Raw genomic sequence first — 27,351 nt, 5'->3', positions numbered from 1 at the left:
GAGTTCATTTTAAGATTATTTGTCCTTTTTTTGTTTGTGGAATAGGAGGCTGTATTTTTAGATTTTCTGTTTATTTAGCCAGTTTTCTATATAATGGCTAACATAAAATATAATTTATGTTAGCCATTATATAGAAATTTATGTGCCCTGTTTTAAAAATTATGTATATCTTAATTTAAGTTTGTCTCATGCCAGATGAACAATGCTGCTAGTGTGGTTGAGAAATTAAGAAAGTCTGACCATTCCATGAAAAATCTTTTAGAACAGCTCACTGATTAAAATACATATACACACCAATTAACTGTGCTCATCAAAAGTGCTGTATTATTTAATGCTTCTTCTGATGAGCAAAATTCAAAGCATTATTTCTCTTGTTTTCTGTGTATGAAGTTTGTAGCAAAATGGAATTATTATTTTTTTTTTTTTAATTTCATTCACTGATATCACTATTTTTATATGTCTGATAATGATCTACTGCATAAGTAATATCTATATGCAAACATAAACCAAAATCTTGCTTTAGAAGAATTCCACCGGTTTCAGTTCTCGAATAGGTAAGACCACAGAATACTGGTGATACAATTTAGGTTTGAATTCAATCTAATGGGTTAGCTACATCTCTGTTTTTACAGTTTTCCCTATGTTTAATATGAATACAAGTCAGTTTCATTCAAAAAGTGCTCAAAGAAGGACATCTCTTCTTTTAAGCAGATAGCCCTCAGGACCTTTGCCATAAAAATTCAACAGCTGAGCATGTACTAAAAGATAACATAGTATACAGATGTCCATTTTATAACTTTCAAATGAAGTGGTCGATTTAAATTTCACATCTGGTGCTATAGCAATATATGTGACTTGGGTAAACAGCCAGTTGATATGGTCTAAGGAACAGGGTTTTTAATTTTATTTTCTTTTCGTATAGCAAACTAGCTTGCCTATGCATATATGCAAGTCTAATTTATTTTTTACAAAAGATTCATATTAAAATACATACACATATGACAAAGAAATGTATGCACATAAACTATAACTAATAAATCAATTGAGCAATATGTGAACATAGATGCTAATGGTTCAAGTGTCGTGTAGCAGGGTATGACTGCAAACCCTATAGTGGTGCTGCAAACAAAAATTAGTGTCTGATTCAAAGCAGGCATAAAAACTAGTATACAGTTTGTCCCCATATGACACAAAACAAAAAGTATGTAATCAGAAAAAATATCATGTAGACATTGATTTACCCAACTTATAAGCTTCGGTAAAGGCCTTATCATTCGCCTTAAATCTGTAGAATGATCAGCACCCTTCTGCTTTGGAAACAGCTCCAGAAAGACATGTTAACCTAATCCACACTACAGTAGAACATGTGCCTCTGAACCATTACCATCGAAACTGCAATTTCAGAGTCACTATGTACACTAATCTCGATATTAAAGCACTGGTAGCTCTATTTGCGATTGTGCTATTGTAGATGAGTGTAGAGCACCATAGAACGGTGATGTATAATATTAGGTTTATTTAGGAGCCAAAAAAAAATATTTGAAATGACCTATCCTGGATTCGAAATCTGGGCTTAAAGACTGCCATCCAGAAGTGCTTCTAATTACATCATGAAAGCATGCGTTGAGAAAAAAGGAAATTCCGTACATTCTTCCCCATTTAAAAGGCAGTTGGGGAGGTGGTAACCTAATCGCCACCTGCTGGTGGTGAAGAATTATCGTCTACCACATTTTAGTTTGGGAACCACTTGGTTAGTTGGTTGAGCCTTTAGGTATTTATTTGAAATAGAAAATATCAGCGAATAACCGCCCCAGGATTTGCATTCTGGACTTCCCTATTGCCAGCCGAACGTGCTTCTAATTAGAACACGAAGCCAAGCGGTAAGGAAAGAGAAAATTAGTGACTTAGTATCTTATTTTATTTTGGCTGCACACAGTTCCTATATGTAGCTAAGCGAATTTCCCGGTCAGTAGCATAAATCGCAACCTTCCTAGTGGACAGCGTGCTTCCGTTCCTGTAAAATATTGCGATTTAAGAAGTCATCCACGATAGCTGATCAGTTCTGCAATTATATAAATAATAAAAATTAAGAATGAAATGGAGAAATTAATGTAACTTTAGTACAAACAAGAAGATGCAACAAAAAGATCAATTAGGAGATCACTTAGGGTCCGGTATTGTACAGCATGCACATATACGTAGCATGACATCTATGGGGTGTAGGAGAGGGTATAAAGCATGGTGTATGCTCAAAACATGAACGGAAGCTACTGCACGGTACATTTGGTTTTAACAACATCGATTTGTAGTCTCAGCGTGACAGTTCTATAGACAATATTTGGACGACTTTGTCTGGAAGTTTGAGAGAAGGCCAAAGTGCGACTATACACATCATGTCAGTAGTTTGGATTACATTTCGAACAAAGGGAGCAGCTATCTGAATGTTTAGTAATGCTCATTGCCAAATTAGAATTTTATATGCCCATAGCACTTCAAAGATTTTGCTGCCTCCACATACATCTATAGTATAACGCCTCTTTCTCATCAGTCCCTCTTTCTCGGGCTTGGATTAACTGCACTAGGTATTCCCTTCTAAAATCTGCAGTGAAAATTTCATTTTTGTGGAGCCTTTGCACTCTTTCTTCGAATCTTTAAGCACCTTTTTGTAACGCCGCCTTTACCTGATGCCCTAAGCACGTGCTTACTTTCCTTAATGGCTAATCCAACTCTGGTAGTGGTTTTCCACAAACAACCACGCCAGGATATGAAGAACTGATATCTTCTCTTACAGATGATGAGTTGGGTTCAGTTTATTTAGTTATGGCGAAACATTCGAGGGCTACCTGTCTAAGGGATGGCTTCGTGAAAGACTTTCTAAGGGAAATTGGACTGTATATAGGTTACACATATGGAAACCATAAAAACACTTAGTTAGCAGCCAATCTGCTCGCCGGGATTCGAGCCCCGGCCCGAGTTTATCGGCTTTACCTCTCGGCCACTGGAGAGCCGTCTTTAGATGATGCGATATCTATGCTAATGACTCTCATCATCTGGTGGTGGTGACAGTGGGTGACATCCTAAGATGCATGCAATCTATTACTGGATATCCAATATGGCTAAAGACTTAGCTATAGTTTTCAGCGCCTAAAGACAACTGCAGATTTCGTACACCCTTCTGTTTTCTAAGTATGGAAACTGTAGGCACACTCTTGTTTTAGGAGATTATAAAAATTCTGTTGTTATTCCCTTCTTTCCATCAATTAGCTATAAAGTTGCACATATTTTGCAGAAATTTAACTTTCGGGTTGTTTATTCTCCCATCAATAAAATTCCGAGTTCCATACTTAAGGACCCTATTCCGGATATGAATTCCTGGGGTATTTATAGGATTCCTTGCCAGTGCGGTTTAATTTACATTGGCCAAACTAAGAGAGCCTTAAAATTTCGCGTCAAAGAACATGAGGTATATGTTAGAAAAAAGGAAACACAGAAGTCTTCTGTTGCGCAATATTGTTGGTCCGAAAATCACACTTTCAATTTTTCTGCTGCCAAAACTATTCAAAAAACATCTTCCATTGGAGAACTGGATTTTCTAGAGGCATTTCACATTCATAAAAATCTTTCTGTTCTAGTTAACAATCCTAATTCCAATCCAAATTTGCCTTCGGCCTTTAAAGAAATTATGTTTTAGTTCTGGTTTCACCAACAGATGGCGCCACTTGATTATTCTTGTCCAATCTCTCTTATCTTATCTAATCATTTTTTTTCTATCTTGTTCATTTGCGGTTTTGCAGCTGAAGATGGTGTTCGGTAAAACCATCGAAACTAGTCCTGTGGAAATTTTGTAAATATAATGCTGATTTTTGTTGTTTGTCTTCTGAATTAGTATTTATTCGGCGTGTTATTGTGTCTTAATTATGGAAACTGTTTCATTCTAAAACTTCGTCAGTTTGGCATTTCCGTGACACTACGCCCAGGGACAGTTGTCCACCCTCGCCCGTCTCTAGCTATAACACTGATATCACTACGAAACAATTTCATGGTGTTTTGATCGCTTTGCGGACTTTCATGCCTTCTCGTCGGAGGCAGTGTCTTCTGTAGTGTTGCAAACAAAAGATCTGAGTAGCTCCAGTGGAGTGGCGAGCATATAACTGGCGCCCGGGAAAAAATGCCTTTTTGGCGCCCCCCTTCCCGAAAAAAACACAGTGATATGATGAAAATCTTGTTTGGAGACCATTTGGCGCCCCTCTGCAACCGGCGCATCATACACTCCCTTTACACCACTGAGTAGCTCAGCAATGGAGTTGAGCTTTAAGGATAGCAGCAGTCGCTGGCAAGACTAAACAGGGAAAGGGGGGGTGTCATCCAGTTTTCTAGGACAATAGAGCAGCCGCTGCAATATTATATGAAGGGTTATCATCTCGGTTCAGGAATAAGATAACAGCTTTAATCTTCCGATATTTAGATTATCTAGCCATTCTGGAAGTCTAAATATCTAGATAAAGCAGAGATTACGCAGTCGTCCCTCTAAGATCATCGAAAGAAAACAGTTTGCAACTGCTCAAATTTTCGTTTGTGGAAGTGAAATGCTTGGTCGCTATATGAAGCTCCATACATCTGAAGAAGATTAATTCACTACTGATTGCAGTTGTGCTAATGTTCTTCTCCTCACGTGCATCTTTTCCAAGATTCTTCGTGAACAATAGTGCTACACTTCATGGTATACCAACTGTCGCTAGCTTGTTAAGGAGTGAAGATATAGCACCTGTCTTAGCGTAGGCATTCTGAAGGCTGTCGTATGCTCCAACTTAATATATGGTGTATGGTCTGGGGACTTTTGACAGCCCGTCGCTAGTGCCTTTCAATGCTTTCATAGCTGTAATCAGCCCTGCAAGAAGAAATGAACATAATTTCTCAGAAATTCGTGGACGATCTCGTACAGAGCATGAATATACAGTAGAGAAACTGCATCACAATTAAGTAGGATTATATCCCCTAGTGATAATTGCGTTTGTGTTACCCTTATCATATGGGCATTCACCTTCTGATTTGAGTAGAATACAGATGTATTTCGAATCTGCTTTTGTATCCTTTGCATTCCTTTCTTAGTCAGTGTTGTCACATTTCTCACAGTCTAATACGTTGACGATGTTATACTATGCTTTGCGCCATTCTAATTACTGCTTGCACATGATACATAACATGCGAAAATCTATCTGTCTCAACCAATATACAACAATATACCTGACAAAGAATCCAAGCACGATATTTCAGTAGGATAATGAACGCCACTCAAAGCTTATTGCCCAAGACTGGCTACGTCATTTACTGACACTTACACAACCTACCTGCTCCAAAAATATGTCCCTTGTTGAGTATAAAACTACCAGTAAATTTGGTGAATACTGTTAGTTCGACTGGTTTGCGAAAGGATTCCAGCGAACGGACTGGTCGCATGGGAGTTTTTGATGTTTTCTCTTGCGCAATGTGAATGTCAGCTAGTTTTCTTCGAAAAGTCCATCATGAAGCCATCAAGAATCTTTCCTCTTCTTTAGACAAATAGCCCTCAAGTGCTTTTCTAAAATCAAACAAATCAAATCGAACCTTTAAAAAGTGCTCCACAAAAGCATCCCTGTTCTTAGGCAGAAAGCCCTTGCGTGTTTTGCAGTGATCAAAATAATGTGACTTAAGCTCTATCTGGCCTGCGTAGGATCAGTGCTTCGATGTCCTCAATGTGAAACACATTATCTAGCAAGTGTGGAATGTTTGCCATAGGATTATACGAGTGCCTGTTCAATTTCCTGCCTCAATGCATTGTGGTCAGTACTTAATTTCTAAAAGAAGAAGGACTATGAAAGGTCGTCAACAAAGATAAAAATAAAGAAAAAAATAAAAATAAAATGTAAATTAATAAATAAAATTAGATAATTCAATTTAATTAATGAAAATAGTTCAGTAGAAAATTGAAATACCGAAGCTCATCTTAATTTAGACTCCAACAGGAATTATACTTTTGCTCAAAGAGTGAAAAGTACTGGAACTGGATTTTAGGTGGATTAAAGACGTGACTATGACTTAAGATCGTACTGAAGATGATTGCACTGCATGCATATCCTTCTTTAATTGACCTGCTGCTCTGCTTTGATGAGCAGATCTCAAAACAAGAGAATAGATAAACAAGAGCTAAGTTCAGAATCCAGAAAGCAAACAGAATTAACATTTTTTACGAAGAGCATTGCTTATAGATTATAGGTCACATAATATCATGATAAAAGGTGTTTATTACGCTAACCTGTTGACTCAACTTGTACTAGGCCCACCAGCGGCCGAGAGGTAAATCCGCTGAATGCTAGTAATTCGCTCAGAGTTTTATCTTGACGAATAGGCTGGCTCCAGAGGAGATTTTGCTGTTTTCCTCATGTACAAAGTGAATCAGAGCCAGTTTTCCTTATATTGTTCCTTTGAAAAGGCATATCTTCTCTTAGACAGATAGTTCTCACATTTTTTTGACGTAATAATCCAATACAATTCCTATTAACTATAAAACTGTGTAGCCAACTCAGCAGGAAAATTCCGCTATGCATAAAAACGCTGCAGCACACAAGACTAAAATTTGCTAGATTGCTGTTCCAGGAATGATAACTTCAGCTTATACCCTATGCACAATGTTCACTAGACCTTGTCATCAAATGATTTCTTTTTTGCTTCAAAAACAGAAGAAGTATTTGTATATTTCATACTGCAGTCTGATGATGATTTGAATGATGTTCAGGAATGATCTGAAGGCTGTGATAAAAAATATTTTTATATTGGAACTCAATGCGTAATTGATTGCTGTACTAAATGCATTTAAGTCTACATAGGAAACTGAAAATGGAATTTTAGACATTTATCTTCTACAAATTTATTATGCTTAAACTTACTGAATATCTCTATATATGGAATAAAATTAAGAAGAGAGAAGGAATATTTCACAAATGGCATGACATGACAAAACTAAAATGTACATAGGCTGTACAATGAAATTTTCTACCATTATGAAGATGTAAGACACAGATCGCAGAGCTCTTAAGTTGTCTGGATAATTTAAAAATAATACACTTGTTATGAATCCAGGTAAACATTGAAATTTAAAATGGAAGTTAGATTTTGAATGTTGATCATAAGTTTCAAGGCTTTTAAGTTAAAATGCAGAAAACTTTTCAAAAGAGAAATTAAAAACTGAAAACAACAAATTACAGAATTAATGTATTCACACACACACACACACACACAAAAAAAAAAAAAAAAAAAAAAAAAAATCGCAGGAGTTCACCAGACAAACTAGTTAAGAAAAATAATAATTGAACTAAGGAGGTAGCTGTTATTTTGGAAACAAATGAACAAAAACTTTTCATTTGAATAATAATAAAAAAATATAGAGAGATTTTAAATCATTAGTGAAAAGATCATTAAAAATGTCAGTGTGGTAACTGTATTAGAAATCTCAGCTCTTCTACATATAAATCCATTAGTAACTTTAAATAAATAAATAAAGGTAATACAAGACATTCTGATGGTTCTGATGAAGTCATTCATGTGTGCTGATTCATTGCAGTTAGCAATATTTCTTGAAATGTGTTGCCCCTGAAATCAGTTTCTCATGTATTTCAAGGTTTTGAAAAGAAGTAAAAAAAGTATCAAATTGGTTAAAATTTATTCAAAGGGGTTAAAACAAAAGAGCGGAAATTTTAGTTCTTTTAGAACCATCAAAAATTGTTTTCAGATTTTTTCATTAAATAGCTTCACAAAACTCACTTCATTCTCTGACAACTGAAAGTATTAAATTATATTGCTTGTATTATTTGTTACTGTACTAAAAATGGTCTGCCTTAATAGATGTTGTGTATTATTTATTTTTAGATTATTATATTAGATTAAGTTTATTCTTATAGGAAAAAAAAAAGTAATAATGTATACATGTGCAAGATAAGTTGATAAAATGGTTAATTTTTTTGATTGTTTACTTAAAACATCCTACAGAAGTCATACACTTAAAATTTATATGTATAAATTGATTCACATATTTGCATTAAACTGAATATTTTTAAATACATTATCTTAGAATAATAATGTACTTATGTAGAATTTACTAATATTTTACTCTATATACATACAAATATATTGCATTATTTCAGACTTCCATATTCAGATATTTGGATAAAAAAGGCCGAGCATTTTTACTGTAAATAATATAAAGCAGAACTCTTACAGAAAAAAAAAAAAAAAAAAAAAAAAAAGGAAAGAAAAGGACATTTGAAGTACAGTTCTTATACTAGAAATTAGATGCTTTAAACCTATAAGTTCTTTTGATAAAGTTAATGACAAGACATAGTGCTGCCATTTATTTTTAAACAGAATATATAAATATGTCATCTATTACTTGAATATAATATATATATATATATTAATATATAAATATGCTTGAATATAATGTATAATTATCTTCAGGAAAATATTCATAACATTATAATTTTTCTAACAAAAATAATCATCTGTTATCATACTTCAATACCATAAAATATATTTGGAGGTAAAATGACTTTCCTGTATAAAGTTTTATTTTTGAGCTTATGAGGGCAGGATATGATAATAAATACTGCATAAGTCATTTGTAAGCGATTATTTTCTATATTCAGAAGTCACATATATTTATAAAAAATACCTTAGAATTATCTTTATTATAATTTTGTACATATCCCCCTCCTTCTTTTCAATATTAAATATAAAAGAGTCAATTGTGTTTTTAATAAATCATCAGGTACACTATCAAAAGGTAAAAAATTTTCAAGTCTTTATATTAAAATTTGAGTTCTTCTAAGAGTTTAAAACAAACCCACACAGAAAAGTTTGCTGTAGAAACCAAAATTATGATAAAAAATTTCTTAACTTTTTTTTTAAGGAGCTGGGTGGTTTGTTTACATTCTTTTTGAGCTAGACTTTTTTCGAGACCAGACTCAAAAATGTATGTATGCATGTATATCTGTGCACACACACAAACGTATGTACACACATGTACATATGCTACATTAACACCTACATCGGTACATACAAGCATATGCACATACATTTCTGAATTAATCTCCTGAACACACTCTTTATGTATATAAATGCTTCTGTATGCAATTTTATAGAAATATTTAGCTACGCATGACAGAAAAGTTACACAAGGTTTTAAGACGATTTTTCAATTTCGTTTCACAAGAATGTGATTTTACTGCTTGCATGCATGATTTATTTAAATCTGTTGATAAGAATTTCAAGAAATTTGGATTATTTGTGTAAACTCCGCACTCAGTATAAAATGATCAAACATTAGCAATTTAAAACAAGAATAATATTCAGATATATTCAAAGTTCTTTATTTTATATAATGTTTTAGATATCTATCAAAGAATGATAGAAATTAGTCATCACACGAAATAAAAAATAACTTTTTCTTGACATTCTAGCACTACACAGAAAAGCAATTCATACTTCCGATAATCAACACAAATGTAAACAAACATCTCTTTACGATTGGTCGGAATGCGCAGAAATCACGAAAGTGTCTCTGCGCAACTAGTCGTACGTTTAGCATTTTTACCATGTTTCAGCTAAACATCCGACGTCGTACGGGTAGACACAGCCTTCCCCTATCGTTGACACAAGTCTTTCTATCGATGGGGAAAGGACAGTCTGGGCCATCCGAAAAAGCGGCGACCGCTTCAGAGCAGGGTACGGAGAAACTTGTTTAGGGCGACTCCATCTTACTTCTTAAGACTTAGACTCTATAATTGACCGAGCTATTGCGAAGAGCAATGTTGCCGGTTCCAAAATTAAAGCCCAAGGGCACTTAACATAAATAAATCCGGACGTGGAAAAATCTCAGATGAGAAAACGGAGATAAGGGGAAGAAGAGAAGTACCAAAAGGAGCAAGACAATCCAATCGGACAAGTTCGCAAAAGGTGACGAGCGATCATAGCTTTCAAGGAGGACCCAAGACAATGGAAGCTTACTTCTTTGGATCTTCTTCAGGGATCTTCGAACATTTAAGAAGTACCAGTCGTGAGACTTTAACTAATATAAATCCCATCGATGACATCATGGGTGAAATCATGAGCTTTAATAAAAGCTTTTTTGGCAATAATCTATGTCAAAAAGGATGTTGTGTTCTTCATTCACATGCTTCAACTGTATATATTAGAAAATTATTTAGAAAAAATTTTAAGTCACATAAAAATAAACTGTAACATATAAAAATAAAATACAAGTAGTAGAAAATTCTGGAGTAAATAATGAGAAGAAAAAATATATTACAAGTCCTATTTGGTATTTAACTGTTCGGTTAGGACCGAACCTACGATCTCGTTAAGCAAAAAAAGTTCCGAAGTCTATACCGCTCGGCTGCGTCTTCATCTGATCAAGTTAGCACTTAAAAGTACTTAAACAAACAGTTCTACTGCCTGCAGGGCGAAATCAAGCTTTTCGTTCTCGTTGGTTACTTTGGTAAATTTATGATACAGATCTTTTAATTTGAAAATAAGGGATTTAAATTCATCTAGGTTTTTGACTTCTGATATTTTGGTTTTTTCGGTCTCGTTTTCTTTAGGTGCTGTAATATTCGCGTAAGTTTTCTTATTGGTATCTTCTTTAATTGGTTCGGGGTTTTGTTTAGTGAAATTTGGAAAATCTTCTTTTTGTGGAATTTTCTGTTTTTGTTGGTATTTTTTACTTGGGTGTTCAGGACAATCAATACTTGTAGCGGCGTGAAAACCACCACAAAGCACACATCTTGCAGGAATTTTAACACCTTTACAATTCATAAAAACAGTAACAATTGATTTCTTATTTTTAAAGAAAATTATAAAACAATTTACCTAAAATGTTCAAATTATAGAGTTTAAATCCTAGCGTATATCATTCCATGTTAAAGAACGAAGATACCAGCTATAAACAGAAACATTAAAAATGTATTTAAGGTATTTTGATTATTACTAAGTATTTTTTTTTCACATCTGGAAAGAAACCAACATGACATTGTGATAATTTTTAACATATTTATCAAATTACATAGAAAAAGAAAGTCAATACTTACGAATGAAAAGTAATCTTAGGAATCTTTTTCGAAAATCTGTTTGTGCATCCATATGCAACACAAGTTGACATGCTTCAAAAAGAAAAGGAAAAAATATTGCAATTACAGACTTTTTGCACAAGTCACAGCGATAACAGGAACATGACCGCGAAGCTTCACCAGTGTTCTAACCTCCTTGTTACGAATAAGGTTTAGAGGAGCCTTAGTTACGAATGGTAATGCGAAATGGACGACTAGTTGCGCAGAAAACAAGTTTTCGATGTCTGCGCTTTAGAAGCGTTCGATGTTGGGCGGGTAGACAGAGCTATATTTTATATTTTATATATATATATCGGCGAAAAAGTGGGAATGTGTTATTGTGATTTTTAACTTTAACCGCACGGCAATGTTTGAAGATTTTGTGTAAAATCGGTTTGGTTGAAAAAGTGTTTGTGATTTTGCCGGTAAGTTATTGACAGCAATTTTCTCTCTTTCACTAAAGTTCTGAGGTAAAAAAAAATAAACCAGAATAAATTTCTCGTAAATTCGTGTCAAGAGATACTTCAGAAATAAAATATTGCAGAAGAATTTTATTGTTGAACCATTGTGTTTTTGTGCTTTTTGACACATAAAAAGTGTACTATTCAAATTTGTAGTTTTTCTAAGTTCGGATTATTGAAAAGCTTGAAACACAATAATTCAAAGAGAGATTCACATTTGTGATGACAAATGAAATAATTTATTGAAAAGTGTTAATAATCTCCATGTAACCACATTTTTCATGTTATTTTTAATTGAGCACTGAAAATTACTTCATTGTGCACAATTTTTAATTCGCTATCAGAAATTACTTTTTCAAAGTTACTAATTGATGGTTAATTTGATATGTGTTAATAATGTAAAATTTATGGTATCTTACTAAATTGTATTGATGGTTACTTTGATATGTGTTAACAATGTAACCTTTATAGTATCTTACTAGATTGTATTGATGGTTAGTGTGCTATGTGTTAACATGAAATTTATGGTGTCTTACTAGATTGTATAATGTAGTTCATTCTTAATGAATGAACCTTAGTATTAGTTGCTGAACACTATGATCATCTAACCTTAGTATCACCTGATTACATGTACCATCATTTTTTATGTTTTCTAAGTATCCTCTGCACAGTGTCTGTATATGCGTTATTTACTGTTGTAGTTATAGTATTTATTCCTTATGATTTTTATTATTTATATATATTTAAAAGGATTCAAATTGTGAAATTACTTGTATGCATACTTACCATGGGTATTTAACAGCGTCACCAGTTCACCTGCTTCTGTGCCAATCCTTTTTATAGCTTATTTTCCCAATACTACCTATTGAAAATTAATTACTTTAGTAACTTAAATTAGTACAGTAGCATATTATTAATCGTAATATTTCAAAATAGTAAAATTTAAGATATTAATAATGATTAAGAAAAAAGGCTAATCTTTAAAATATGGTAACAGGTAGTTTGGCGACATTTTGGTAAGGCGATAAAGGTTACTAGATAGGACTTTAGCAATAATCTGAGAAGTACACAGTTCGAATCACAGATTATTTTGTCTCGGAGAAATGAGAGATCATGAGACCTGTAATGCGACATTTTCCAGAAAATTCCGATCGTGATTTTAGCTAATAAGCACTTAGAAACAATTTTGCTGCTAAAGTGCAGAATCACCCACTTATTTGTTTGGCGCTTTTTACAAGAGTAAGAAGAATTGGATTTTTGTCAATTTTCTTTGACTTTTTAAGTGAAAATAGGTCGATGTGTACATAGATAAAGTCAAGAGTGTGCGCAATGCCATTTTTCTGCAATTCTGGGATGTTTTTATGAGTGGAAATAGGTTGACGTGTACATGGATACCGTGTATGGCAATTCCTAAAAATGCAGCAAGCAGTTTGTGATTCTGCACTTTCTCCCAATTTTGCACCTAATCTTCGTCAGGATTAAGCATTTTTGTTCCATAAAAGTTCTAGTATAAGCGTAATTCGGCTAGCAGATTGTTGGAAAAAATGTTGAGTAAAAAAAAAAAAAAAAAAAAGCCTTTACTTTGTGAAAACAAAATGGCATCCAAAACAAAACTAGCAGGTTGATTTAGCAGGGTTGGTTGTCAAATGTTTGCCCCAAAATCGCCAAGTTACCATAATCTAAAGATTCACCAAAAAATATTTGAAAAAAAAAAAAAAAAGGTTTATGATAATATGATATATAATTAACAATACTAGGAGCTAATTAAATGCTTAATTACTAAGTTATCTTCATTAAATTTCGAAGTTACAGAAATATTCTACAGGGATAGAGCCTAGGCTCAGGCACCCTGGTGTAGCAAGCACGATTCCACAGAGGAGTTTTAATGAATGATTGCCATAGGTGGAAAATTTTCAATTTAATTATATATTTAACTTATCTGACAAGCCTATCTGAAGTTATGCACTAGTTTAATAGCTATCACCAATTGAGCATAATGGCACTCATTGGTAAAATCGTTGGTTGTCCATGTGGATATTTTTAGTGTTTTGCCCATCCAATGTTTACTGAATAATCCAATATTTGTAAATGCAGTAATTTCTTGTAATTACTGTTTTTATGTAAAAATTATCCGAGTTGCACATTCTAATATATATTCCTGTGAAAAAAAAGACAGCTTATTTTTTTTTTTCTGATTTAAATCAGATTTTTTTCCCTTTTTTAACTTAGTAAATGGTTACCAAGTATTGAATATATTTTAGTTAAACAAATACTAGTTAGATGATATTAAAAGACATGGCTCTAGTGTAGAATTGGGTACCCCTTCGATTAGCGACAATTTTTTAAAAATTTTGCCAATGAAACCTCACTTCTGGTTACCATGATAGTTTTAACTTTGTTTTAGCTTCCTGATTTTATTTAAATTAGATTGATGTGTATATGGACAAACTAAAGGCACTGCACAATGCCTAGTTTGTACAATTGTAGGAGGTTTTTTTCAAATGAAAACAGATGAATGTGTACATGGACAGAGTTTGTGCAATTCTTTGACTTATTATTTTGGTTTTGTGTAGCGGCCATCTTGAAATTGTGACTTCCTGGTGCTGATCTTGGCGTCAAAAAAGAATCGCCAAAAAACAAGGGGCACCCAAAAAAGCATAATATAAATCTTTAAATTTGAATTAATGTAATGTAAATTGTGTGTAATTTGATTAATTATAGTAAAAGGACTATCCGGAAAACTTGGCAAATGCCATATATGTAAAAATTCTGGATCGTTGAAAGCATAAAAAATTTTAATTCATCTTTGTAAAGGTTTAAAAATTATAGAACAGTCATTTTATTTGTTTCAAACTTGAATAGCAAAAGGTAGCATTTCAAATTATCGTGCATTTCAGCGTATAACGCACAATTTTAATGAAAAAAAAAAAAAAATTCAGAATTTACAGGTGCACATTATCCACCGAAAATAAAAAATTGTAGATTTCAAAATAAGGACAAGATGAGGGTATAAAAATCAAGATGTCTACTTATCTGTCAAATATAAAAAATTATAGATTTCAAAATAAGGAAAAGATAAGCATATAAGAATTAGATATCTATATGTACCTAAATGCTGTTTATTTTTAAAAAATGACATACCATACGAACTTAAAGATTTTCATTATTGGACACACATGAAAAGTTCGTCCATATTCATCTTCTGTTTTATCTTCAGGTTCATTATCAAATTCTGTTTCTTCTTCACCATCATTGCTACTCTGATCCATAAATAACTAATCATCTTCCATTCCAGCTAAATCGTTAGATACAGTGGCTCCCAAAAGTCATTGGTACACTTATGATTTTCATTGAAATAGGGCTTTATCCATTAATTAAAAGTAAACTTTCTGAAGGAGATATTAATAATAAGATCTATAATCTATTCGTAACAAAATTACATGAAATATTTGTGAAATATGCAAAACTTTAAGAAATTAAGGTTGATCTTTACATTATGGTAACTTGGTGAAAATTTGGCAACCAACTCTCCTACAGCAACCCTCTATTTTTTTTTCCCCACCGCCATTTTGTCTTCACGAAGTAAAGACATGTTTCTTTTCTTCTTATCTACTGAACACTTCTTCCAACAATCTACTAGCCGAATTACACTTATGCTAGAAATTTTATCAAACAAAACTGCTTAATCATGACAAATATTCACTGCAAAATTGGGAAAAAGTGCACAATACCATACTCCTTATGCGTTTTTCAAAATAACACATACGCATAAACCATGTACACGCCGACTTATTTTTACTTAAAAAAAACATCCCAGAATTGCACAAAAATGGCATTGCGCACACTCTTCACTATATCCATGTACACTGCTTTTTTCTTATAAATTAGAAAAATTTCACGAAAATACATGACAATTTTCTCAATCTTTAAACCCGGTAAAAAGAACATATATGAAATTACCTGATCGCGAAAAAGTATTTACCCTTTACAAATATGAACATTTCCACATATAAAATAAATAAAATATCCAAAAACTTTTACCTCTAAATCGTCTATTACATTATACACGTCACCAACGAATTCATACCGCAAGCATTACAAATACTTAGTATCAAATATTTAAATTATTTCCATGCATGTTTATTTCAACTTAAACGTGTACCAAATTCCTACAAACATAAAATTCACAAAATAACTATCATTTAATTAAAATATCACTAAACCATGTACACGTTGACTTATTTTTACTTAAAAAAACATCCCAGAATTGCACAAAAATGGCATTGCTCACACTCTTCACTATATCCATGTGCACTGCTTTTTTCTCATAAATTAGAAAAATTTCACGAAAATACATGACAATTTTCTCAATTTTTAAACCCGCTAAAAAGAACATATATGAAATTACCTGATCGCGAAAAAGTATTTACCCTTTACAAATATGAACATTTCCACATATAAAATAAATAAAATATCCAAAAACTTTTACCTCTAAATCATCTATTACATTATACACGTCATCAACGAATTCATACCGCAAGCATTACAAATACTTAGTATCAAATATTTAAATTATTTCCATGCATGTTTATTTCAACTTAAACGTATACCAAATTCCTACAAACATAAAATTCACAAAATAACTATCATTTAATTAAAATATCACTAAACCATGTACACGCCGACTTATTTTTACTTAAAAAAACATCCCAGAATTGCACAAAAATGGCATTGCGCACACTCTTCATTATATCCATGTACACTGCTTTTTTCTCATAAATTAGAAAAATTTCACGAAAATTCATGACAATTTTTTCAATCTTTAAACCCGGTAAAAAGGACATATATGAAATTACCTGATCGCGAAAAAGTAATGAACATTTCCACATATAAAATAAATAAAATATCCAAAATCTTTTACCTCTAAATCATCTATTACATTATACACGTCACCAACGAATTCATACCGCAACCATTACAAATACTTAGTGTCAGATATTTAAATTATTTCCATGCACGTTTACTTCAACTAAAACGTATACCAAATTCCTACAAACATAAAATTCACAAAATAACTATCATTTAATTAAAATATAATTAAATTCAAAAACACTACTTAAAATATAAATGAGCACATACATTAAATTAATAAAAATTACCTTACAATCCTAATTACTTTAAACTAAATCATTGCTAATAACAATTTTCCCAATAATACCAAATTCCTTTCCACCTTACATTTAGAACAATGCATAAAAATAATATCCTCAAATAATTAAAAATACTAACTTACCTAATCTTCTTCAGAATCTTGATTACATGGCGGATACACTTTTCTAATTCATTCAATAAAATTATTGAAAGATTTTTTCTGCGAATTTTTCCTCCATACTTCCTCCGCTAAATAAAAAGCAAACTTCTCTTTATCACAATGCCTAAATACCCATTTCGAATTCACTTTAGTTAGGGCCATGGGATCCAAAAATTAAACAACACTGTTTCACACAACACAGAATAAAGCTAAATACAAAATTTCCACATTTTTTCCCGATTTCCCCCCTTTTCCGATTAAAGAACCGTAATTCGTCCATTAATATCACATGACATATCCCATGATCTCTCATTTCCCTCACGCAAAATAATGCGTAATCGGAACTGAGTACTGCTCACATTATTACCAAAGTCCCAGGTAGTAACCTTTATTGCCTCCAAAATGTCGCCAAACTACCAGTTACCATATTGTAAAGATCAACCGAAATTAATAATAAAAAATAAGGAACTACTCTGATATAATAAATATAAAATAAGGCCCTCAAGTCGCCAAATTTCTCGCCAAACATTTTTGACGAAAAACTCCACGCTGCCATATTGCTATCTAAATTTTTTGCCTACATTTCGAACTTTAAGCCTAAAATGTAAAAACCACGTTTTAAACACACAATTTAAGCTAAAAATTCGAAACAAAAACACAAAATGTACATAGCAAAACCGTAAAGTTTCTAATCAAAATTATTTGACAAGAGTCCATGTACACAGCGATATGTTTTAACTTAAAAAAACATCTACAAATTGCACAATTTAGACAACAAACGATGCCACGAACTACGCACACCTCATTTTAATAGATTAACATAACAACAATAAATTTCAAAGAATACCATGTACACAGTGTCCTGTTTCAACTTAAAAAAACATCTACGAATTGCACAATTTAGTCAAAAAATGAATCTACGAACTACGCACAACTCACTTTAATAAATTAACATAACAACAATAAATTTCAAAGAATACTATGTATACAGCGTCCTGTTTCAACTTTAAAAAACATCTACGAATTGCACAATTTAGACGGTACGCACTAATCAACAAAATATCTAAAATAAATTTAAAACAATTAAAAAAAAACAACAATAACAACAGAAATTCATACTAAAAAAACAATGAACATAACATTCTACAAAATAAGAATAAAATAAAATGCACTTACCATGAATTAAAGCTTCAGCAGAAATAACAATTTCATACCGCCTTTAACATGCCACCACGTAATCACTATCATATTTATATGACAGCCAGATACACTATCCAGAAAATTCATACTATGGTTCACAAATAAATAAAATAACAAATAATCACAAATCCCTACTTCTATCATGCACAGCCACTAAAAATAATCTCCCAGACCCTCTTTCCACACCTCCAAACACCCACTGCCCCTCAAAGGGATGGCCACGACAATATTTCATTTTGCCGAACTTCAATTCAACAACTTCCACTATTTTATTCCCCCCCCCTAGCTTCTCAAACACAGAGCATGACGCAAACCAACGAACTTCACCAAAAAATTTTTAACGGCAACAGGGTTACCATACAACACGCATTCATGCCAAAAACCAGCACAGAATACAAATCGCCACATTTGGTGAAATTAGGGCGTATATCAGAGTTGTACCAAAAATAACAAACATTTTATCTCGCAAAAGTCTTCGTACATTTAAAAAAATCTTGACATGTTAGTAAATATTTTCATTTTTCGTTCAATCAATGTTTAGTAATACATCCTTTAGCATCCACAACAGCTTTTAAACGTCTGGGAATAGATTTTACTAGTTTTTTTGTAATTTCTGTATCAATGTTCGTCATGACTTCTATCATGACTGTTTTGAGTTCGCATTTCGTTATGATGTCATGTTTTCGTACTCTAGCCTCTAGTTCTTTCCAAATGTGTTCTATGGGGTTTAAATCTGGTGACTGAGGTGGTGTTTTTCAAACCTGTGAACAATTATAGAGACACCACAGGCAAACGTTGAGAGCCGCATGCTTAGGATCGTTATCATGATTAAAAATAAAGTTGTTTCCAATACCCAAATTTTGGGCTGATAATTTTAAATTGTCTCTTAAAATATTTAAATAAAGAGAATGATTCATTATGCCATCAACAAATACCAAATTACCTAGTCCTGATGCTCCCATGCACCCCCACGCAAGAACACCTCCACCGCTATGCTTAACTGTTCCAACTAAATTCTTAGAATGAAGTTCCTCATATTTTCTTCTCCATACAGTTATTCAACCATCGGAACCAAAAATTTTAAATTTGCTTTCATCAGCAAATAGGACATTATTCCAGTATGTTTCGGGTGTATTTATCATTGATTTTGCGAATGAAAGCCTAAGCTTTCTGTTTTTCTCACTAACAAAAAATGTTTTGCAGGCAGAACGTTCATGTAATCCAGCTTCTCTGAGAACTCGTCAAACAGTCTCAGGTGAAATTGAAATGGAAAATTTTGCATTAAATTCCGCAGAAACTTTTACAGCACTCAAACGTGCGTTTTTCACAAATTTTCTAATACAGTCAAAAGTCGTTAATCCGGGCTCGTCGGGACTTCGGCAATTCCGGATTATCGATTTTTCTGGATTATAGATCATCAGTTTAAATCTAGTAAGATGGCATGCAGAAATTATAAAATTTAAAATATGAAACCGTAATTTATGAAATAAAGAACAATTATGATCTAAAGGGTATCAAAATTTACAAAAAAAAAAAAAAAAAAAAAAAAAAGCTTAATATTTATTTTACTTTATTAAACATTTCTTTCAATGTAAGTTGTTTAAGTTGCTTTGTTTTATGTGATAATACTTTCTCTTTAATTCCATAAACAGGCATAATTTCTTGTTCAGTTACAAAGTTCCGCTGTTCTAATCCTATAATTGCTGTGTCGAGAATACCGACTAATTTGTCAATTGAAATTTTTTCGTTTTCAATAACCTCTGTGTCACTTTCTTCACTATCGGAAGCGAATTATAATGACGAGGAATATGATTTAAATCATATCAAAGATGGAGTACATCGAGATGAAATATTACATTTAGTAAGGAATTATAAGCCAAATAAAATAAAAGCATCTGCCCTGAAGATAAGGATAGTGCTGACAGATCAACTTCCAATTCATTGCACGCCACGGCGTTCCCCCCCCTGCCGCAGAGCAGCGTGAAATTGATAAACAAATTTTGGAATGGTTAGAGAAACAAAGGATATGCCTTTATCCATTTTTTGCAGCAATTCCACTTTTTGTTAGATGGACATTGAAACATACTTTCGCTTTGTAGATCCTTTGGGAGCTCCAGCATCGGAAATTCTATTTGACATAATCGATAGTTCAAGCTTACTTTTATAAAATTGCTCTAACAGTCTGCAAAAAATAATAAGCCAAATCCAATTCGAAGATTAAGGAACAACGCAACCTTCAACATTAATTGAAATAGATAATTTTAGCTTATACCGTCCGTTATACATTAAACGCGAATGCGTAAACGTGTTATGAGCAGCCGTAAAGGTCTTAAGCTCTATCCAGACGCATGCGCAGAAAGTTTGTAGCTTTGAGGTCCGGATTATAGATCATTCCGGATTATGGGTGTCCGAATTAACGACTTTTGACTGTAATAAATCTCTCATCACGTTTAGTTAACTTTCTCAGTCGACCTTTTCTTACCTTGTTTTCAATCCGATTTTCTTCTTTAACCCTCTAAGCGGCAAGGCCGTATATATACCGCCTAGAATATTTTTTGTGATATCTGTAAGAACGTATATCTAAGTGCACATTAAAATATGTCAAACAAATTAAGGCAATATATCAAAAGTACACAAATCAAGGTATAAAATACCAGAAGAGTTTTTCATTAAAATCAAAAATTACTTTGTTCTCATAGTAGTTTTGGGAAATTTGGGCTTTCTTAGCGAAAACCCTGGCCGCTCAGAGGTTTAAAGCGTTTCATCACATGCTGCACTGTAGAATGGGATAAATTAATTAATTTAGTGATATTTTGAATTGATTTGCCCCTACTATGGTGAAAATTTATTAATTTTCGAATGCTGTTTGTAATTTCTTTACGACTGCGACCCATTTTTCAATAATAAATAGAAATATTATGAAGTAAGCAGTAAAAAATTAAAGCGAACGATTTTTTAAATGCCACCACAATGCAAAAATTAAAAAAGCGGCAAACGATAATTCTAATTTTGATTTTATCCAAAAATATTTCAGTGTACGAAGAATTTTGTGAGATAAAATGTTTGTCATTTTTTGATTATTAATTTTTTAAAAATAAAGTTTTGCTATATTTAAAAAATATTTCATGTAATCTTATTATTAAAATCACATTCAGAAAGTTTTCTTTTAATGGATAGAATAGGACATAATACCCTATTTCAATGAAAATCATAAGTGTATGAACACTTTTGGGAGCCACTGTATACTACATTTTAAAAATTACTTTTAATTCCATTCCATGCTTTTATTATCCACTCGCACACTATTTCTAGACTGGTTTGTGCATTTGGCCTCCTTTCATAAATGTTTTTTCACCTTTTAACAGCCACATATACCACTGCCATTGGTCTTTGAATGTTTTTTGATACACACATCTGAAGGCTGAACTAATGGCGTTAATCTGCTTGGAATAACTGCCATGTTTGTATTACGACACTCAACAATTTCTTCATATTGGCTGTTGAATGGGATATGAACATGTCTCAAACTAAAAGACTTTCTGGCTTCTTTAAGGCGTCAAGACGCTTTTGCCAAACATTTTTTATCCGCAATTTCATATCTCTTTTGCCCATCCATCCTTTCTAGTGAACATGAATGAAAGCACCATTTAGGAAATTGCATTTTGGCATTGTCTTTTTTTTTTTTTTTTTTTTTTTGTTTTTTGTTTTTGTTTTAATTTGTAGCATACACTAAACACTATGGTGAGGTAAGATTTTTCATAAAGAAAAAAATTTGTTCCTTTCACTTCAGTTGTTTTATTTCCTGTCATATCAAGGATTGTTTCAGTTTCATTCATATTTCCAGTATGTGACAGTAAATATTTTTTTCCTTCGTAGTTCTAGGAAATGATCAATTTGTTGTCCAAATCATCTGGAAGCCTTTGTGAAACTTGCTTTTTCTCATAGAGCTAAATTATTCCATTCTGTAAATCAATTACTCCATCTCAAAGGTGCTTTAAAGTTTTCACTTTCATTCACATTCTTTTTTGCCAACTTTAAGGCAAATAAACATGTTGTTTTTGTGAAAATTTAAATGATGATGTTGTCGAAAATGGAAACAAAAGTTTATGAAAACTTGGCTAACTAAAATTCAAAATTGTCTTTTAACAATAATTTTGGCACGGATGTAGTGTCATCTTTCTTTCCTTTGGAGATTTTTCTTGGTGAAACCAGTTCCTCCTTGGCTACTTTTTTGTACTGCTCTTTCTTTTTTCCACTTTCAAATCATTCTGAAGTTTTAATATTTATCATAATTTATTATGAGATGTATTATGTAGATTTGTCATTAGATGATCATTATTTACTATGAGGTTTATCAATAATTATTATTTAGAGGGTTATTTATCAGTTTGTAGCTCCATCAAATACAGTTGTTTTTGGACTGACTATAAATAAATAAATTTTTTGTTTTAAATTTTATAATCTCACTGCTTAATGAACTAAATTTTATAAACTAGCTGGCAGTCAGTATTAAATGGAAAGAAAATATAAAAATTAAAAAAAAAAAAAAAATAGAGAACGAAAAGAAAAGAAAAAAATTAGACTTGCACAAGTGCCTTACGGGAATTGTTGTTAGGTTGCTGGGCAAGGTTGGTAAAGGACAAGGTGCATGACAGTGCAACAGTTGGGCACAGAACAGTGGTTGTACAGTTTCGTTTTTCCTTGACTTTCATTTTATTTTTGATTTTATTAGATTACTCAATACCATGATTTTTTCCTTTCTGATAAAGAACTTCAGGTATTTACATCATATCCCATCAACCATAAAAATTGGCTACTGTTAAATCATGAGAGATGGCCGAGAACTGACCAAAACTGTGCCAATTGTTCCTGTGGAATTTTTAAATAACTCATAACTTTTTTTAATAAACAACCAGTATTTGAACCTTTTTTTTTTTTCTCTTCAGAAAAAGGCTTTAATCGATTTCTACTGTTTTGTTAAGTCCTCCGATTTGCTGGAAGCTCTATTTAGAATGCCACTGAGTAGAAACTTCTTGCAGGTAATTGTTTCAACCTACTACTGTTTCATCAGCCACATGCAGGGTGACCACATTGAGTTTAATAATACACACTTTTTTTTTGGCAGTATCCCATAACTTTGAAAATAATCCAATGTTTGCTGTTTTGTAGAAGGTAGGTTTGAAATTCTAATAATTGTTTTCAAAATGCAAGGAAAAAGGTACACTGCACACAAAAAAGGGGGGGCAGTTCTATATCTCCCATTTCTACTGGGCCGATTAATGAAATTCAACCTGCATTTTTCATGTCCCGAAAGCGTGACTTAAGACATGTATTAGATTTATATATAGCATTACTCTAATGTTATATATGTTCATGTGATTTTTATAAAACTTGGCATAATTTGAGTTGTAGAATTTTTTTGCTGCGCAGTGTGCTTATATGTTATTGTAACAGCATTAGCTGATGTTGCCACATTTTCAAAATGTATTGATTTCTAGCAACCATGCTCATAAAAATCCTTCAGTCAATGTCATAATTTTGTTATACATTTTTTTTGTCATATACCTGGTTTCAAGTGTTTTTATGAACAAACTGTGATATTTTTGGCTTTAAACTTAATTTTAAAATATGCAGTTTGAGAATTTGCCAGTAGTTGAAAAAACTGCTGTAAAATTTTTGTAGGAATGCAGAATTTTGCTGCAAAGTCTCTGAAGGGAATAATAAGATGATACATGTGGTGACATAACCGGTATTGCTGAAGTTTGTGGGATGTTCAGTCTCTGCAATTTTCTTCTTTTTTTTAAAACAGATCTCTACATACTCAGGGTGAATAGTGGAAAAGATTACAGAAAGATTTGGTGAAGAATATAATTGTTTTACTTTTTAATATATCATGTAATTGTTGTTTAATAATAAAAATTTGTACTTTAAATTATTAAAGTATGTTTTCTTTTCATATGGTTATAGTGTCTGCTGACCTACAATAAATATCAACATTTGGGAATCTTTCTAAAAACAATTGGCAAAAACCACCAACTTTGACCTAAGTAACTTTTACTTTTTCATCTGTAAGAAAATAGCTAGCTTATGCCCAAGGTGCTTGCGTTAGAACTGAAAAAATACTGCAGTGACATTTAATTTATATCTTTGTTCATAAAAACAAAACATGACTTATTGATAATCAATCATGGTTACATCAAATGGAAGTGCAGGTGTGAACATGTTATTAGATCACTCTTATTTATAAGTGGTGCTAAATTGCGTTGCCTGGCGACAATTTTGTGGTCGTCTTGATATGCAAGTACTGAATTTTATATTGACATTAAATGAAAGCATTTTATGAGTAGCTGATAATACCAAGGCTAGTCGTACTTTCATTTTGTGAAGAATTATGAAAAATTAGAGATTATTACATAATTAACTTTTTCCTTGGGGTTGGTAGAACTGTATTCCATGTATGGGCTACAATAAATGGCTCAAGGAACTTTTAATTCATTTTAGAGATTTAAAATTTGCTACTAAATGTAGAGAAGGGAGTAGCAGACTCTGTCAAATTAATTTTTCTTGTGAAAAATATATTTCAGGGTACCCCTTGGCAAAAATTGATGATTTTTTGGGCACCATTCCTGTTTATGTGCAATGTCCTTCCAAGTAAAATAGTGTCCAAAACATAATGCAGCAAAACGTAAAATAAATAAATAAATATTCTCCATAAACTGCATTTTAAATCAGAATAAAACAAGAAAATAACATAAAAAAGTGGAAATATATGTTATCTAATCTGTGCAGTACAAAAAGGAAATATCGACTTACCTTATTTAGAAATTTTTATGTCTTTGGTGTGTAGCACACAGAATTCCTGAACAGCATCCAAAAATTGTTGAAAATTATCTGAATTAGAGTCTATATACTGCAGTTGCTGCATAAATTCACAAAAGTAAGAATCAAAATTATCCTCGTTGGTGCCAGACTATCGGTGTCATTTCTTTCAAAAATCCCTTTTTATTATACCCCACATACTTTCAATAGTAGTCATATGAGCTCTGGTTTATGAATCCTTAAATATCATTGTGTAATTTACTTTGAGGTGAACCAAGCCATTTAAACCTTCATGTACACAAACCAGTCAATCAATGCTTTCATTCCAAATCGTACAAAAACTTCAGGTTAATATTATGACCAGCAGCCATTTTACGGTGTAAAGCACAAAATAAGGAAGGTACTTCCTAACCGACATCCAGCGCAAAAATAAGCCCTGAGAAATATTCTAATTCAAAATCAGCGCTATCACCTATTATACCCAATCACGTCATGAACAGGGTTTCCAAAACATACATACCTTAAATAAAAGAACAACTTAAACAATAAAATGATAAATAAAACAACTAGGTGATAATCAAAGGGGTACCTCAAAACATAAACTATCCTTTATCTTTTCCTTGTTGCCTGAACCTAAATGGCACGAATGAGGAAAAAATTCGTCTAATAGCCCACAGAAAAAGTTAATAATTATTTCCTTAATGATTGATGAATAAATAAGCATTTTTAATTGCACTTGACATACAGTATGGAGTAACCAAGTTCTAGATATGTATGCCATCTTCATGCTTTTCAGTAATCTCTTTTTTTATCGCTCAATAGTGATCTTAACACTTTTTCTCATTGCTTGGCTCTTCTCAGTAGCTTTCCTAAAACTCATTGTTAATGAATTTGAAAAAAGTGAATGCAGCACTCCCACCAGAAGAAGTCATTTGAAAATTCAGACTTATAGTGCGAGTTGTTTATTGAATAGTGAGGAAAAGTATACTGATGCTCTGAGGCAACAGTAGCATTGTTTTAAAAGAGGTAAACAAGCATAATGAGCACAGTCATGACTAATCAAATTCAAAATGTATTCCAGATAAAATGTTTAGTGTCCAAACAGTACAGATACTGAGTTGGACTTGAAAGCAAATATATAGCAAGGTACCATTGTAGCTCTGTTTTATAACAGCAGTTTATTCATCTTGTTATTGTGAATCTACTTGCAGTACAATGCAATATTTTTTTAGAGAATTTTTGTTTTTGTTTAAATGTGCTGAACCTATATAATATAATTTTAGTAAAACATACCTCCAGAAGCAGAAAAACAGAAGAGATGAAAATTAAAAATTTCCTGAAATACCAATCAGTGAAATAGAGAGTAAAACAGTATGAACTAATGAGCATAGCAAAGTGTCTGCACTGAATGGATTTCATAGAGATTAATGTGAAAATTTAGAATGCTGCACTTATACAATCATTCTTGGTCCTTTTCCATTCATGCTGTATTATATATTCTGCAAGTTCATAATTAATTAAAAATTACATTTATATAATCATAAAGTAAAAATCTGAATTTATTATGTTGTCATCTGCAAAATCTTGAACTTGTAGTAAATATGTTATTTTAATGTCATCTAAGGAATAATTTATAATTTTGTTTGGTATGATGTGCTCCCTTTGGTTTCATCATTCAGTAGAATTGGCATATTTTTGACATATTTTCAAGCTTACATGCAACAGTAGCTAACTGATGAATGCTCGTGCCAACACTTGTTTGAATACATGTTAATTTACATGTTTTGTATTTAACTATCATTTTACTGATCCATGTTTTGTAAAATGCAAATGTTTATTATTATTTATGAAACAGCCTGTGAGCCATAGATGTAGACAAACAAATGTTTTTTTCTAATTCACAAAGTCATCAATTAGTGACTTTTATTCAATTGCTGATAATCAGAAAGATCTTTCTTCTCTTCATTTATCATATGAATCCCTTAATGCAAAATAAAAATTTACTAGATTTTTATTTGATGAGTTAAAATATAAAAAAAATGTGTGTGTCTATTTTTAAACTTTTTGACATCATGTTTAAAGTGTTGAGCGAAAGTGGTTCAATTTGTTGAATCCCATGACGATAGTAACTTGTATATTTTAGTGAATTTATGATGCATCCATTGTTTTTTACATCCAAGTTTCTTTTTGTAATTGGTAATTACGAGATGACACAGCGATGCCATTTGACATGGCAAACGAAGAGTTTAGTGTCAACTGACCCCGCTTATGGAAGATTAGCCATATTTGCCGTGTTAAATTTCAGTGACTTTGTAATAAATGAACTTGTGCCTATGTGAAATCACAGCATTGGTTTTACTGATGAGTTTAAGTTTTCTTACATTTCTGTTTTTACTTTTTACTTTGAAACATTTATTGGACATTA

The 27,351-nt window shown here is 32.2% G+C and overlaps 1 protein-coding gene across 1 annotated transcript in view; it reads left to right on the top strand.

The window, feature by feature from the left end:
- The first annotated feature begins 11,440 nt into the window (after positions 1-11,440).
- Positions 11,441-27,351, top strand: part of LOC118195909 (histone-lysine N-methyltransferase EHMT1-like) — a 115,657-nt gene continuing 99,746 nt past the window's right edge. Inside the window, exon 1 of the mRNA XM_035367249.2 lies at positions 11,441-11,560. The gene's annotated coding sequence lies outside the window, so the exon portion shown is untranslated. The remainder of the gene's footprint in view (positions 11,561-27,351) is intronic.

The sequence above is a fragment of the Stegodyphus dumicola genome, chromosome 2 (genome assembly GCF_044657685.1).
Source record: "Stegodyphus dumicola isolate Sdum_Otavi_A_Nest chromosome 2, ASM4465768v1".
NCBI lineage: Eukaryota > Metazoa > Arthropoda > Arachnida > Araneae > Eresidae > Stegodyphus > Stegodyphus dumicola.
This window is presented reverse-complemented; position numbering and strand designations above follow the sequence as displayed.